Genomic DNA, 15,000 nt, shown 5'->3' on the forward strand with positions numbered 1-15,000 from the left:
GTTTTGCTAGCGAAGCCTCTCCCTTTGCTTTCACGGTGAAGGTTATTCTGGTCCTTACCCATCAGCGCCGAGYGTAAGTTAACACCTCGCGGGCTTGCGTGCCGCACGTCCCCATCGCCCTGCCTCTCCGCAGATGCGCGGTCACATCTCTGTGCGGGTTATGCTGCTCGCTTCCTCGAAGCAGTCTGTGTCGTCGTGTCCTTGGGAGGCCTTTGGGAGTGGGTGGAGATCCTGGAAAGCTGGGTGAGATCCTGGGAGCACCCGAGGGACCAACCCGTGGCATACCAACTCAGCCCCGAGCCAGGCTGAGAGACGTTGGCCATGGGGGCGTTTGTCCCCTTGGCTCTTCGGTGAGTTTAGCATTACTGACTGATGGACCTTTCCTCCCCACCACCTGATTTGGGTTTTTTTCTGCAGCGATCTGTCCCCATGACGCTGGTAATACCCTTTCTTTGCCATCTACCCCAATATTAGGGCACAAACACTGCAGTACATGAAGAGGCAGGAGCCCGGCTGCCCCTTTATGCAGATCTTGCTTTTTTTCTGAAATGAAGGTGTTTGGAAAGCTCATTACAAAACAGCTGCTAGCGCATTTCTGTCTGTCCGTCCGCCCGCCCGCGCGGGGCCCTGTGGCACGCTCCGAGCTAGCGCCTGCCGGGCTTCCCGGTTGCATGGCGGGGACGGAAATGAAATGACTCGTGCTGTCAATAACAACAGCTTACGCGATCTCACTTTATTATATTYCCCTGGAGCACAGATAGTCCCGTCAGTGTTTGTGAGCCGGCCGGTCCAGCAGAGGAGCGGCATCCATCCCGCTTGCTGTCAGAGCTCCGTGTTTCCTCCCAAACTCTTCTGCGGAGGAAAAAAGCTCGGCGAGTTATTTTGGGGCAGAGGAGAGGGGGCGGCTTTCTGTGCTAGCTGCAAGCAAGACGACGACAGCCGGACTCCGAGGCCCCAGGAAAACTGTGCATCCCGGTAATAAAGGAAAGGTTATGGAGCCTGTGTGTCTGCCCGGGTTTTTGGAGCTGCTTAGCTTTATCTGTGACTCCCTTGGAAGCTTTTTGAGCAGGCTGGGCTAGCCTGTCCTTCCTCTTTAACTCCTGCTCCTCTCCATCCCTTTGCACTWTTTTCTTTCTAGAGAAGCAGGGGAGAGTGACTCATTACCCAGCCTACGAGGAAACTTTAATGAATAAATGCATTTGGGAGGGAAAAAAAAAAAAGAAAGGAGGAAAAAAAGAAAACAAAATTCTCTTGTCTGGAGCAGAGCAATACTTTTGCTGTCTTGAGCTATGAAAGAATAAGTTAGGCTGTTGCTTTTTATACACTTTCAATTAATTGAGTTACAGCAAGTATTTTACTCCCCATGTTGAAATTAATAGACCTTTGTTGGGACTACAGCTGTGGGCTGTTTTTTTTTCTTTTTTTTTGGTTTGGTTTGGTTTGGTTTTCCTTGGTTGAAACTTCAAGAGCAAAATGCTGCAAAGCCCCCAGCTCTTTGCCGCCTTCCCTTCAACACCCGAAGATCCCGCTGGAGGGAGCAGTTCCCTGCCCTGCCTTCCTTTCCGGGGATGCATTGCACTAATTGGGGCAAATATAACCACCCGTGCGGGAGCAACAGTAGCAGAAAGCTGCTTCTCCCAGGCCTGGGAAGAGGATCTGCCATTTTTGCTAATTTAGAAGTTGTGAAATCGCCCTGATTTTGAAGTGCGGTGGCTGCTTGCACGTACGAAATGCATTTTGACTGTTTGATCGCTTTCTAGCTGGCAATGTTTGTTCTGGCACAGCACGGAAAAGGCCGGACCAGGAGGACAAGCGCTGGCTTTTTTGGGATTAGCTCCTTGGGGGAGTCAGTGCTGCCTGCGATGGATCCRGTCACGGGAAGATTGGCGGTGACCCTTTGGGCCCCACGGCTGGCGGTGGTGCAGCGGCCGGATCTGTGCACCCCACGCTCAGGGCATCGCTGCCACCATGCGAGTTGAGGGACCGCTGCCGATCATGCACCGTGAATGTTGACCCGCTTTTGGGAGCAGCCTGGTATTCTTGCTGCTTTCTGCACTATTAAAAAAAGCTGTACTGCTTAGAGAAGTAATGTTCTTGTCTTTAAGAGGAGCTGTGCTTTTCTGCTAAGGCCCTGAAATAAATATGTTTATTTAGCCTTCTTCCTTCCTTTGCTGCTYGGATGGAAAGAACCTTCATGATGCTTTTTAGTTTTTCTCTGGTAATGAAAGAACCACAAATACCCATAATTTGAAAAAATATACCTAGTTCACCCCCTTTCTTGCTTCTCAATCTTCTGTTCTGCTCTGCATCTCTCTCCTTAGGACTTCTCCACTGAATAATATGACACTGTGCATACATATTTGGAGCGGATGCATGACTTTTGCAATGCATAAGAGCACTAAGGTCAATTGGCTGTGACTGTTCTGGTGGTAATAACTGAGAATTTCACTTGGTTTCATTTAAAGGTGGATCTTCGTTTCTAAGACACTCCTTGAATTCAAAAGCTCGTTACTGCTCTGTTTCTCTTCCATAAGCTCCAAGTCTCTTGTCTTTGTTTAAATACCACAAACCAATGTTTTCAAAGGGAGGGAAGAGGGTGAGAAAGAAGTGTGGGTGCTCCTCTGAGCTCGAGCCCATCCATTTTTGTCTTGTTATATATCATTTTTGCTTAATGCTGTTATATTATTTCAACTGCGCTTGGATTTTAGATTCRATGCGGAGATGAAGTTGCTATAACAACATGATGATTCACATAATGCTAGCAACAATCTGCCGGGATTTATTTTTCTATCATGACGACTTAAATGTTTTTGTTGGGGATTTCTATCTATTTTCAGATAGACTGCACCATGAGCTTTCAGTAGAGATTTTGTTTGGATTACCTGGACTCAAAGTAGTAGCACCTGTACTTTATGTATGATGCTCTTCACCCAGAGATCTCAAAGCACCTTTCAGAGGTCAATAGTATTATGGCAGACTGAGACTGGGGGAAAAAAGGCATGGAGATGTGGGACTTGGCCAAGCACATTGAGCATGTTGGGGTGCAACCAGGGCTTCTGGCACTTTGTCCTGGTGCTCGGTTAGTTATCTRTTTTATTTCTTCTTTTACAGGCACAAGTGATAAGAAGTTGGTTATTTATGAATTTGGGATTCATGCTAATTAAAAGAGAGAGAGGCACAAGTCCAGAGCTCTCAAATTTCTTCTGGAAGAACATTGTCAGGATCTTTGTTGCTACCTAAGGTGCTCTGAAGTCACTGGAGAGTTAGGTGATAGATCCAGGGAAACTTGATTAATATATATATTTTTTAATTGAAGGTTGTGATAACAAAGTCTATCTTTTGTCTTTTATGTTTAATAGAAAACATGCACGGAATTAAGGATGACTGTGACTGATTTTTTTTTTTTTTTGGTTTTGTTTTTCTTTCCCTGTAGAAAATAGCAGATCATACAGAAATGTCTATTGAATGCCAGTTTTAAGCTGATTCTCCTTTGCAAGGAACAATCTTGATGGGAGGTTTCTCGGGGTACCTCCAAAGACCATGAGCCTCTCTTTTTACCTTAAAACTTAAGCAAGGAACATAAGTGCGTTTGGTATCCTGAAGCCTCAGACTGTGAGCTCTGTCCTCTGTTCTCCATTTTCTGCCTGGGATTGAGAATTTCAAATAAAGCAGCTGCAAATAGAGCAAGGTGCCTCGCACTTTTCTTGGAGTTGTGGGTTTTTCTAGTCTCAAAGTCAACACCTTTGTTTTAAGTGATGCCTTTTCCTTTCTCATTAACAACTCTAGGATTACTTGATCAGGTTTGTTGCTGGCTTATGCTGTGATACTTTTAGACTTTTAGGTATTCGTGTGGTCTGTGTAACGGCAGATGCTAAGTTGTCTTCATGGCAAGATCAAGCCCTCTTTGTGGCTCGTTGCGTGGGACATGGGACCTGCAGCTTCCACATGGATTTGGTTCATGGGCTTTGCCAGCTGTGGGTCCTTCCCAGCTAGACTTTTAGGAGTTTTAAGTAAGTCTCCATGAAAATGCAAGGCATTTGCTTCCTATACATCTGGCTGGATATATATATATTTTTTTCCATGTCCATGTAGTGCTATAGCAAGACCTGTTGCCTTTGGGCAAGAGCTGTTCCTTCTCCATAAGTTCTGTGCTAATCTTAGAAACCTCCAGAGGTGGTAACGTGCTTCTGGCCAGCTTGACTGTTGAGTTGGAGTCTCTTTATCTTGCCTGACAACTGGAATGTAGTCGATCCTGTAAAAAGGTCTGGGCTTTCTGTCCTGCCTAATTGTGTTAAATTACATTTGCATGCTAAAGAGAGTGACTGGGAGAGGATGTTGAAGCCTATATGCATTTTTATATTTGTAAATGACRTAAGAGGAGGCTAAAGCATCAGATAGCTGACTCTAAAGACCTTGCTGAAATGCACAGATATTTTCATATCTTTGCTTTCCCCTGCATTGAATTGCAGCCCCTGCATGAGTTGGTGTCAGCTGTGTTAGAGGTAAAGGAGGAATCCTTGCTGAGAAAACCGCCAGTGTTGGAAAACTGCTGCRGGGGCTGTAATATGGGTACGTTATCCAGCAAGTGGTTCAGAAGCGCCGGGCTTATCAACAAGGTCCAGTTATTTTTCATGTGAATTTTTAAATGTTGTGAGTTTCAGGTCCTTACACTTGGCATTGCGGCTGTGGTAGAATTTTCTCAGCAGAGTAAAAACCTGTTTTCACTCTGTCCTCCTGCGTCARAGGAAATGCCTTCTCCTGGCCGCCTCTGTCCACGTTACTTACCAGGCTCTTTCTCTGTGCCGTTTTAGCAGCTGCTTGCGCCTCAATTTGAACCCCAAAGTATGCAGCCTAAATGTAGGCAACTGTGTTTTCTGAGCTGGAAGGTGTCTGAGATGGTCCCAGTTTTATTTTTGGAGTCCTGCTACTGTAAACAGCCAGGGAGGAATCCTCATCCAAGCGGATGAGGGAAGTCATTCGAAAAAACCTGTTGGGGATTGGCAGTTGTTCCTGTGAAAACAGTCGTGGTTGCTTTTTGCCACTCAAAGTTATGGGCAAACTTGTTTTCTCCCAGTCCTCACCACCCATGTTTTTCTGTGTTGGAGGATGACTGGCTCTGTGCTCTTAAAGGCGTCTCACTGTGTCTCAAGCAGCAAATTTAGGCTGAGCCATGATAGCCGTTGTCTGGCCTCAAAGTCTTTCTGTGAAAACAGTGTTTTACTGAAGTATCTTCTAGAGATATCCATCCTTGTCTCTTCAGGGGCACCAGGCTATCACGGGGTGCTTTGGGCTGCCCCACGGCAAATCCAGACTTGCGCTTTTACAGTTCTAGTACTTCTGTAGGTCATTATATCTTTTAGAGTTTGTAACTTGCTATGAGTATATCCTTTTTTCTCCCGAAATACTTTTAACGCCTGTCATGAGTTTGTCAAACTGTTGTGCTAGAATAGGCATGGTGGTAGAGCTGGTGCCTTGTTTTGAAGTCTGGTAAAAGCTGCTGTGATTGCAGCTTCCCTTTAGCTCTTTCAGCTGTCGGGAATCTCTTGACATGACGCGGGGAAGTTTCTGCACGATGAATTTCAGGGAGTGAGATGAGGCCGAGTAAACATTTTAATTTTAGTTCTGCCTGACAGAARATGCTTGCAAGCACATCCTATTAATTTCAAAATCTCTTTGGTATCATGGTTATTTTGCCGGAGTAATATGGTGTGTTGACTACTGAATAAGCAAGCAAAGCAAGAGTTTGGGGAACTGTAAAACCRACCATGCAGTTATAAGTTAGCCTGGACAACCTTTCAGTAACCACATGCAACAGGCTGCAGTTTTCTTCCTTGACCCCTGTTTCTACCCTTAGGAAAGAGATTTAAGTACAAACTGCTAGTCCTGAAGGAGCTTTGCATCCTTAGTTTTTTGGGTTGTAGTTGTTGGAATGGAAAGACTACAGTTGTCCAGCTCTCTAGCTCAGCTATCTTCCTGCTAATCTGCTAATTAATCCTACAGAAGAAACAGAGTCAATACCGTGCCAGTAGGATCTGTCATAAGCAATTTTTTATGTCTAGTGCTTGGGCATGGTGTAGGGGAAGGCATGGACATTTCTCAGAAAGGCAGTGGAGTAATGGAAGGTGATGGGTCCAGACGGAGTGGAAGTACCTTCAGAAAAGGGTCCCTTCTCCTCCTCTGCAGTTTCCATGCAAATGAGTTTTGACARCATTAGAAGTTCACATAACCTCTTTCTGTAAGCCTTTGGTTGCTCAAAAGAGGGAGCTGGTTRCCATCCATTTATGCCTTTTCAAGTGAGAGGAACATGGCATCTCCACAGACAGTTGTTCCCTGCAGTGCGTTTATTGTTTTGCATGAGGGTGGAAGGTGGTCCAGCCGTTATGAGCTGACTGTGGAGGGAAGAAGTGAAGAAGCCTGGGTTTCTCTGCTTACATGAGAAACTGCAGGACACCTGGKCAGGATGGAAATGAGGACCAGACCTTTAGGGGGGTGATGCAGTTTGAAGTGGGTGTTTCAGATTTCTCCAGCTTTGCTAATCAAAAGTGTTGTTAGTAATGCAGGTGTAAAGGATGCTGTATACGACAGCTGGTTTACGTTGGCACTGTCCTGGTTTGCACCCCAGAGGCTATTTATGTTTCAGGGGTGATTCTGTACATCCGACAGGCACAGTTTGTGTGTCAGCTCAGGGAAATTCCTGGAGAGCCCACCAAGCAAAGTCTTCTAGACAGCAGCCTTGTTGGACATTGTACAAGTGAGGGGGGAATCTGTGCCTCCGCTTTTTTTTTTTTTTTTCCCCTCTCTCTTTTAATAAATATTGTGTTCGTGTGCTTGGATGGCATTTTCATTCAAAAAGGGAGGGAAGGAATGAAAGTGTCACCYGCACCCGGGGTGCCAGGCACATAACTCAAGAGAATTACTCATAAAACTGCAAACTCAATATGAAACTATGAAAGATTTCTTCCACCAATTTCCTCAGTCTGGCCACAATCCTGAAATTAATCTCACCTAAACATTCAGTATCATTTTCTCTATCAGTTCAGGCAGAAATTGTTTCCTTTTGTGGCTGAATGCTTCAGGAAAAAAAGGAAGCCCAAATGTATACTAAACTATTAAATGGGTGCGTTTGCTCTGGGTTTTAAAAAAAGGGCGATCTCAGGCTGAAGCTAAAGCGTATCCTCTGGAAGCCGGAGGACTGATCGCCTGTGACTTTTGAAATCCATTGCAACRTTTGCTTTCCAGTTTTTCTTTTTTTTGGATCTCTCCATTCAAGAGTCTGCTGTCTTGCTCTGCTTGGGAAAACACAAATGACCTGTAGTTTGTTTTGCACATGCGCGTGTAGGGGAATACATTAGGAAAAGACTCAAAGCACCTGAGTGACTGGTGAGCTTGGCAGTTGAGGTAGTTTTGCTCCCCCCAGTTCCCCTGTGGGCTTTAGACGCTTCAGGAGGAGGAAACAGTTTTACCTTTTTGGGTATCAAATGGGATTCGGAGTTACCATGCCCTGTTTAGGAGTGAGATAATATTAAAGAACACTTGTGGGATGAGCTGATTTTGTGGATCTTTATTCTTGCCTGGGAGAGCTGGCACGCGCTTCAGACTGTCTAAGTACACGCTCCCTCACTTCTCCCTGATGGAGAAATCCCATGTGTTTTAGCTCCTCTTAGCAATATCCTGCAGTAAATGAGTATGGTGAGAATGCGAGGGTTGAAATTCAGGCCTAAGTAGGTCTCTTACTGATGTTTCAGAAACCCGGAGATTTCTTTTGTACTCTTCATCATACTTTTCCTTAATTTACATTCCTAGAATGGGAGAGTCATGCAGCTGAAAGCACCTGGGCTTAGAAGCCATGAATTCCCGGCTCTCGGCCACTATTGCTCCTTTTCCTTCCTATAGGAAGGCAGCGCARTAAGGATGCTTTGGGATACCCAACAGAAAAAGCTTCCTCTTGACCAGAGTGGTGGTGGCATTGCTCAACGAGAAGTTGGACCTAGGACATTGCGAGTGATACGAGCAAACTGGCAAGCTGGGCATCGCTTTGTCCTACCTGGGTTGTTGCTTCCGTGCTGGGAAAGTCCTAGCTACAAGTGAAAGTATTCAAGAGAAAAATCGGTGTAGAGCCGGCATGTACAACGGACAAAGCTGACAGGCCTGTTAATCTCTAACATGCTGGTGACATTTCTTCTGTCAACTGTGAGATGTGGTTGAAGGCTTTTTGAAAGTTCCCATCTGTCCCACTGGCTACTTCTACCTTGCCCGACTTCAAGAGGACACGGGAGTGCAGCAGGGGTTGTCCCAAGCGTGGGACGTTGAAGGGAAAGGTCCGGTGCTTGGTTTTCCTTCTAGCTGGGTCGCTTTTCTCTTTTGTGCCTSTGGTGGTGCCCCTGACCGTTGTGCTCATGTGATCAAGCTGTTGGAGTTTRACAATTTACCGCTCATCAAGTAACAAAGATTATGGCAAACATGAGGGAAGAGTGAGGAAAGMGCTGAGCCGAGCTGCCCAGTGGTGAATTTTGTGGGTTATGTGGGAAGGTGGTTGGGGATTACATCCTTTAGCTGTAATAATTCAATAAGATCAATGTTTGCCAAACACCTCACGCAGTTTCATCCGAATCTTGATTAAACCCCTAGGCCAGTTGTCCTGTCCTGATGCACAGGCTAACATACATTTTCTTTTTTTTTTTTCTTTTTTTTGCAATACCTCTCGATGTTTCTCATAGCCAGCAACAACAAAAAGCCRATACAGGAGGGGAAAGGCTGCAGGCACAGCATGTGATTGGCTTGGTATATTTGCACAGAGGTCACTGAAGGCTGGGACTGCTGCTCAGGGCAGATACAAATCATTGCTGGGATTTTATCTCTAGATTTTTCTGGCTGGGGAAATTGTGTCCATTTCTAATGATATATTTTTTTTCTTTATATGTAGCATAGAAATAATAAGCATTTGTTAATACTTTGAAAATTCTATTGTATTTAACCAAAGAGGATCAAAGCAGTACAGYRGATATTGCATCATCATTATGTGATGTGTGAAGAAGGGCTTCCTCGTTGGCATTAACTGAACAGATGAGTGTTCATTGGGAGAAAGGCTTTTCACGGGAGCAGTCTGAATGGACACTGCAGTTTTCTGTGTAGTGGAATAAGCTAGGAAATGCTGCATACTTAATAGCTGTTGCAAGGCAGATAGATAGATACACTAAGGAGCCTACCATTTGTCTGGCTAAGGGTCATCTTGTATAATCSAGGTGCCCGAGGACAAAAATCCATGTCACCTTTAGCACAGCTCATGGTTGCATCTCAAAAGCTGCCTGGTGCTTGGTGGATGCAGGACCTGTTATTCGGGGATGCGGAGAGCTTCTTTGTCCCAGGGGAACTGGGTGCTCTTAGAGCCACAGTGGCGTTGTGTTTTTAGCAAGAGAATCATTAGGAGAAAAGCAAAAAATGGAAGTTCTTGCAAGGTTGGGTATGTGTACATGTATATAAGCACACGTGAGAAACAGCCTGCCAGGGAGAAATGCACAGATCTTGATTCAATGTGGCTCTTCACGTTCCCTCAAATTTAACATATACTGAAATGCTTAACTAGGTTGTGGCCAGAACGTTCCTCCCGTGGCAGGGTCAGAGTGCTAAAGAAAATAGGCCGGTTAAATAAGTGATTCACCTTCCTCATCACAGATTCTAGTTTTTATTTTTCGCAAGTACCTTGCAACCAATTCACAACCCTCTGCTTTTGCATCTCTGGTAATTTGGAGGTCCTAAAACCTTTAACACTTTAGAGCTTCATGTCTTCTTTCTTTTTAAATTGAGGTGCTTCTCCCTTACTTAGCAACGATGTTTTGAGGAATCGACACTTGCTTTTGCACCCGTTCATACAACGCAGTTCAAAGAATGCAGATTCTTGCTGGGCACCAGAGCTCACAGCTTTGGTGCTTAAAAATGTCCTTAACAATGAAAGTGAAATAATTTTCATCCCAGTACTAATCTGCTATCTCGGTTTTCCTTCCAGATTGCAAGGAAGTGTTTTGTGACCAGGAGAAAAGGACTTTGGAACCAGCTGGTAAGAGTGTCCATGCAGGACTAGGTCGTCTTTGCGTGTGGAAGGATGGGTCTCAGGCAGATGCAAATATCATGTGTGTTTGCTCATGTGAAACAAGTTATTTCTGGCTTTCATTTATAGCAGATTCATTCTCTTTTTGACTGAATTGGCAAAAGGGGGAGCTGGTTTATGAAAGTTTTGGGTTCCATCCTCTCCAAAGCAAGGATCTCCTAGACAGTATTCTTCTAAACTCTCCCAAGCTAAAACCCTGCTAGGTAATATTGTTTCAAGTGTCTGTACTAAAATGATTGGAAATACTACTTATCTAATTCAATTAAAAAGCCACCTGTTTACCTATTCAAGCATAGCTGACGGTCTGGCTAGTTGTCTTTTTCACTCCTACGTGCTTGGTCTTTGTGCCAAACTAGACAGTACACAACCATCCTACAGAAAGCTAGCTGGTGAGCAGGGTTTGGCAATATGTTGCTTTTGCTTTTTTGCATGCTGATATGATGGCGAGGCCAGGGAGGGAGTCCCTGTGCGTCATGCCTCAGCTTGACTCATGAAGAGAGCAGCCTCTATCCTAGAGAGAGCTGTAGCCATATTTTCCTGTTTTCCCCCCTGTTGTTGTTGACGTGCTGGTCATTTAATGGTTTGATATCTTCGATCTCTAGAGCTACATACAAAACAAATGAAATATGGATAATGTCATGGTTTTGAAATGTGGGTGCTTAAAGATGCAAAGCAAAATTCCCTGAAATCACTGAGAACTTGGTTGTTCTGTGGGCTGGGGGCTTAACTTCACGTTTCTCCTCTTGGAAGCTCTTGCTGGAGTGAGTAAAGCCGTGTTGGTCCCCTGTGCCCTGTGAAGCGTGGTTTCGCACCACGCTGATGATGTGGGCATGCATCCTCTAGGCGCGCACCGGACTGGTCCTGGCAGCGAAGTGCGATAGCGCTCGAGTTATGTCCCGGAGGATTTGCCATCTGTTTCACCAGCAGATTTCACGAGGGGAAACTCTGTTCTCGGCCAAGAGAGCAGAAGTAAAGCCTCATTGTTTTTTCCTGTAGCTGTTGTTTTGTTTCCATCCAGCTTTCCTCTGCTTTGAGATGTCAGGAGCAGCTGTGGATTTACGTGACTCTTTCATGAGGTCCCTTGGGACAGTGATTTTGGATCGTCACCTGCAGGTCTCATTAAAAAGGAGCAGAGCTTTGTGTAATTATTTCTGCAGGCTCTGACGTTACCTGCTACGACTTCACAGCGCCAGTGCTGAAGCTGTGGGATGGGCCCCTGTTTTGATATGGATGAGGTTTCCCTGAAATATCAGTGGTCGTTGCCACTGGATCTTCTTTTAGCCATAGTGTGTAAAGAGCATTAGTGGTGTTACCACTCTCCTGAATAGTGACTTCATGCCATGTTTGGCGTTAGAGGATTAACATAAATTATCCTCGTACAAGGAGTTGGGTTGAAAGCTCCAGGACTTGGCTCTCAGTGCTAGCTAGTCATGCCTTAAAACAAATTTTGCTGAAGGCTTCTTTCTTGGTTTTATAGCTTTCTGTTTCCATCTCTTGCTTTGATGTGCAGTTTCTTCTGTGGCAGAAAGGAGGGATGGGTTGCATGGGAATATGGTCTCTGGGAGCTGTGTTAGAAAGCACTTTGCGGTTGCTGTAGTCAAGCAGGTTGTGGGGCAGATTTTTAGCAGCGAGGGGGAATTAACTGTTGTGGCATCTCTGCGTCTCTAACCCATCTTGATTTCGCTGGACCCAGAGTTGCAGACTTGATGTAGGAAGGTGCTGGATGGTGCTGGGTGGCGTGAATTTTGAAGGACACCAAACCTGATGAATGTAAAGGTCCCTTCAGGCTCTGAAAAATGTGCTGTTGGTGTCAGCTGGGGTCAAGCTATTTATCTCCCATCAGCTGCCACGACGGTCCCTGGCTGCGTTGACAGTATGTTGGCCCTTGTTGATTTGTTGACCCGTTCAACTTTGTAACCGTTTCCGTGGTGTCTTTGCACTCTCGGACACTTCTTGGCTGCACTCTCCCCACTTTCTCCGTATGTACCATGGAAGTTGGGACAAGCTCTTGTGCATCTGCCCATCTTCCTGCTGTGTGATGCGGATAGGGAGAGCATGTGGGAACTCGAGGGATGTTGTTTGGGGAGGGTTACCCCAGCCATAGGTTGGGCATGGGACGCTCCCAAGGGCCTTGCTGCTTGGTAGCCATGGGACTCTGCGGTGCTAGCCCGGGATGTCCGTTCATCTGAGTGCAAAGCCATAGAAGGACGTCTCTTGGGGCAAGGAGGCCAAATCTCTGCCTATTCATGTTTGCTATTTTCACCTTCTAATACACTTAAATTCCAGGCAACAGAGTTGTTTTTAGCTCCCCAGCCTGGATCTTCACTGAATGAGCTCTGATGAAGGTAGCTGAACCTGCAGCTTTGCTGCAAGATGAGTACCAGGCTTGAGTGCAGCGTACTCCGTGATCTGTGCCCTCTTCATTCACGTGGCTGAGCATTAGCCCAGGAGCAGCTGGGGCTTGAAGAGGCCATTCTGTGCCGAAAAGCCAGCAGGCCCTCCCTGGGGACGTAGTTCACCTGGCCTGAGCCATGCCTCTTGCATCCAGGTGATGCTACAAAGAGGTTGACTGGGGCTAAGCCTACACCTGGATTCATGTTCGGGTGCGAGGAGTATGGCTGGTGGGTGCAGGCGGAGTTGGGAAGGGGCTCAGATGCCTCTTCTTCTCCTTTGCTCACAGAGTGGGCATATTCTGAATGTGGGCCTGGCTTGCAGTGCATCATGCTGCGCTTTACCCACCCGACAAGCTCCAGCTTCAGCTTTCGACCTTTTCTTACGAGACCAAGAAGTTTTCTTTTTCCTCATCTCTGACTGGTCATCAGTGCTCTTACCTAGAAGCATGTTAATTAGAAAACTTGTGTTTATATTAGTGTATTAAAAATGCATATGTGCATACTCCCCCCCTCCCCCCATATTTATATATATTTATATATATATAAAAATAAAAATATACCTTTGCTAAAGCAAATAGATGCATAACATCCATATGTTATGGATAGTCCTTTATTGTGCCCTGCTCCTTGCTAGATCTTGTTGCGTTTCCATCTTATCTCTGTCCTTCCGGTCTTTGGAAGTGTGACCATTAAACCGCATAAGTGCTGTTTTTCATGGGATACTAGTTTTGTCTTTAGGGGAGCTAAGGACTGGAAACTGTTTGCCCCAGGACATGCGTGGGGGCTCAGAGCATGTGATGTGGGCTCCTTGGTGCACTCGTTGCTTCTGCTTCTCTCTCAGCGTGCCGTTTCATATCCTCATCCAACGTGCAGTTCCTGGCCCTGGGGTCGCTCTGTGGGATGCTGCTGGGAGCATGGAAGGGGAAGAGCAGCCATCACGAAGCAGCCTTGTTCATCTGTCCAGGCTGTTGGGATGCTTCAGTTTGGGGGTAGGTTCTGGCCTGTTTTTGCCAGTGCGGTGGTCTCTGCGGTGGATCGCGTGGTTCATTGCTCCGTTGGTGGGGTTGGCCTCCCCTCCGCAGCATGCATGTCCTGCGTTGCTGCTTTTTCCCGGCGTCTTGACGTTTGAATTACTGCAAGCAGAGTAACTGGAGTTGTTCTGTAGCAAACTCCCCTGAAGTGACAACCGTGGTCAAATGCATGATGAGGCAGTGCATTAGGATTCCTGGTTTGCTGGGTTGTTGTCCTTGTCTCTTTAGCGCTGAAAGACCTGCCGCCCTGAGCTTCCTCGGTTGTATCCCTTTAGAAACGCCATCTCGAAGAGAACCTGGGAAAGCGCGGGATTTTGTGTGGATCCCCTAAGAGCTGGGAAGGTGTTCTCCCATACGAGCAACGTAATTTGGTTTCGGCAGCGCTTCTGAGCAGCGGTGAAAGATTTCTGCCCTCGGATGTGAGCGTTGCCGTCTGGCCGTGGGGGGAAAACCAAGAGCACTAGGATTTGCTGAGGTATCTGCCTTGTGGCTTGGGGAAGACGAGAGGTATTTGTAGCCCGTTCACAGAGGGCCCTGAGCTGGTGCCTCCTTCTTCCTGCCCCCGCTTCCGTTTGGTTTAAGGGGGTCATTGCTATGGTGCAGGGCAATGAGCTGCACAGACATGGAGATGAGGTTTCAAGGAGCTCGGGAGTATCACAGCGGGGTGAGAGGGGCACATTTTGGTAAAGGAACCCTCTCCACATGAAGGAGCTGTGATTTTTTTGAGACTGTGACTGCAAAAGTGGTGGTCTTGGCCCTTTCTAGTCTCTAACTAGTCCCTGGCACTTCTTCCATCTCTTGGTCTAACTTGACGAGACCAAAATCCAGGTGGGATCTCTCCACCAGCTGTCAGCATGAATTTAGCTTCATTTGGCTGGGTCATGCTGTGACCCGGGAGGGATGTGAGGAGGGAGAAGGGATGGTGCATCACAGGACCTGGTTAAATACTCTGGTATTTCACATGTTAGTGCTCAGTTGTACAGGCTTGAAGGACTCCAAAATATAGGAGAAAGAATAATTTTTATCTCTGTTTTTGTCCAGTTTCCCCATACTCTTTTGGCCATGCGTTTCTTGTGTCTTGGGAATTCTCCTCAGATAGGGAAAATTCGTGTTTTAAGAGAAGGAAAGATTTATCTTAGTTTTGAGATGCAGGGGAATACAAGGAAATAGAATTATAGTTATTGCAGTAGTTATTGCTAAGGACATCGCTCGAGTGTTTGTCTTCCTTAAAAATGAGCTTAATCTCCACTATGCGTAAAGGGATTGATGTGAGCTTTCCTGTGCTGGAGGGGTGTTTGGAGCGAGCACCAGCACCTGAAAATGCATGAACTATGGAAAATCCGATGTTGCTCCTTCTCCTACCCTCCTGTTGCATCATAAATCTGCTCCTGGTTGCCGTCACCTATCTCATAGCCTGTCAGGTATCTATTTTGCAGCTTGGGAGGGATGGAGGAGGGATGAGACTATCTTT

General features: G+C 46.1%; 1 protein-coding gene across 1 annotated transcript in view; it reads left to right on the forward strand.

Moving 5' to 3' along the window:
• Nucleotides 1-777: 777 nt before the first annotated feature.
• The window catches only part of TSNARE1 (t-SNARE domain containing 1), a 436,739-nt gene continuing 422,516 nt past the window's right edge, over nucleotides 778-15,000 (forward strand). The window contains exons 1-2 of the mRNA XM_026069584.1: nucleotides 778-965; nucleotides 10,004-10,054. The gene's annotated coding sequence lies outside the window, so the exon portion shown is untranslated. The remainder of the gene's footprint in view (nucleotides 966-10,003; nucleotides 10,055-15,000) is intronic.

Source organism: Apteryx rowi, unplaced genomic scaffold (assembly GCF_003343035.1).
Source record: "Apteryx rowi isolate R43461 unplaced genomic scaffold, aptRow1 scaffold_106, whole genome shotgun sequence".
Taxonomy (NCBI): domain Eukaryota; kingdom Metazoa; phylum Chordata; class Aves; order Apterygiformes; family Apterygidae; genus Apteryx; species Apteryx rowi.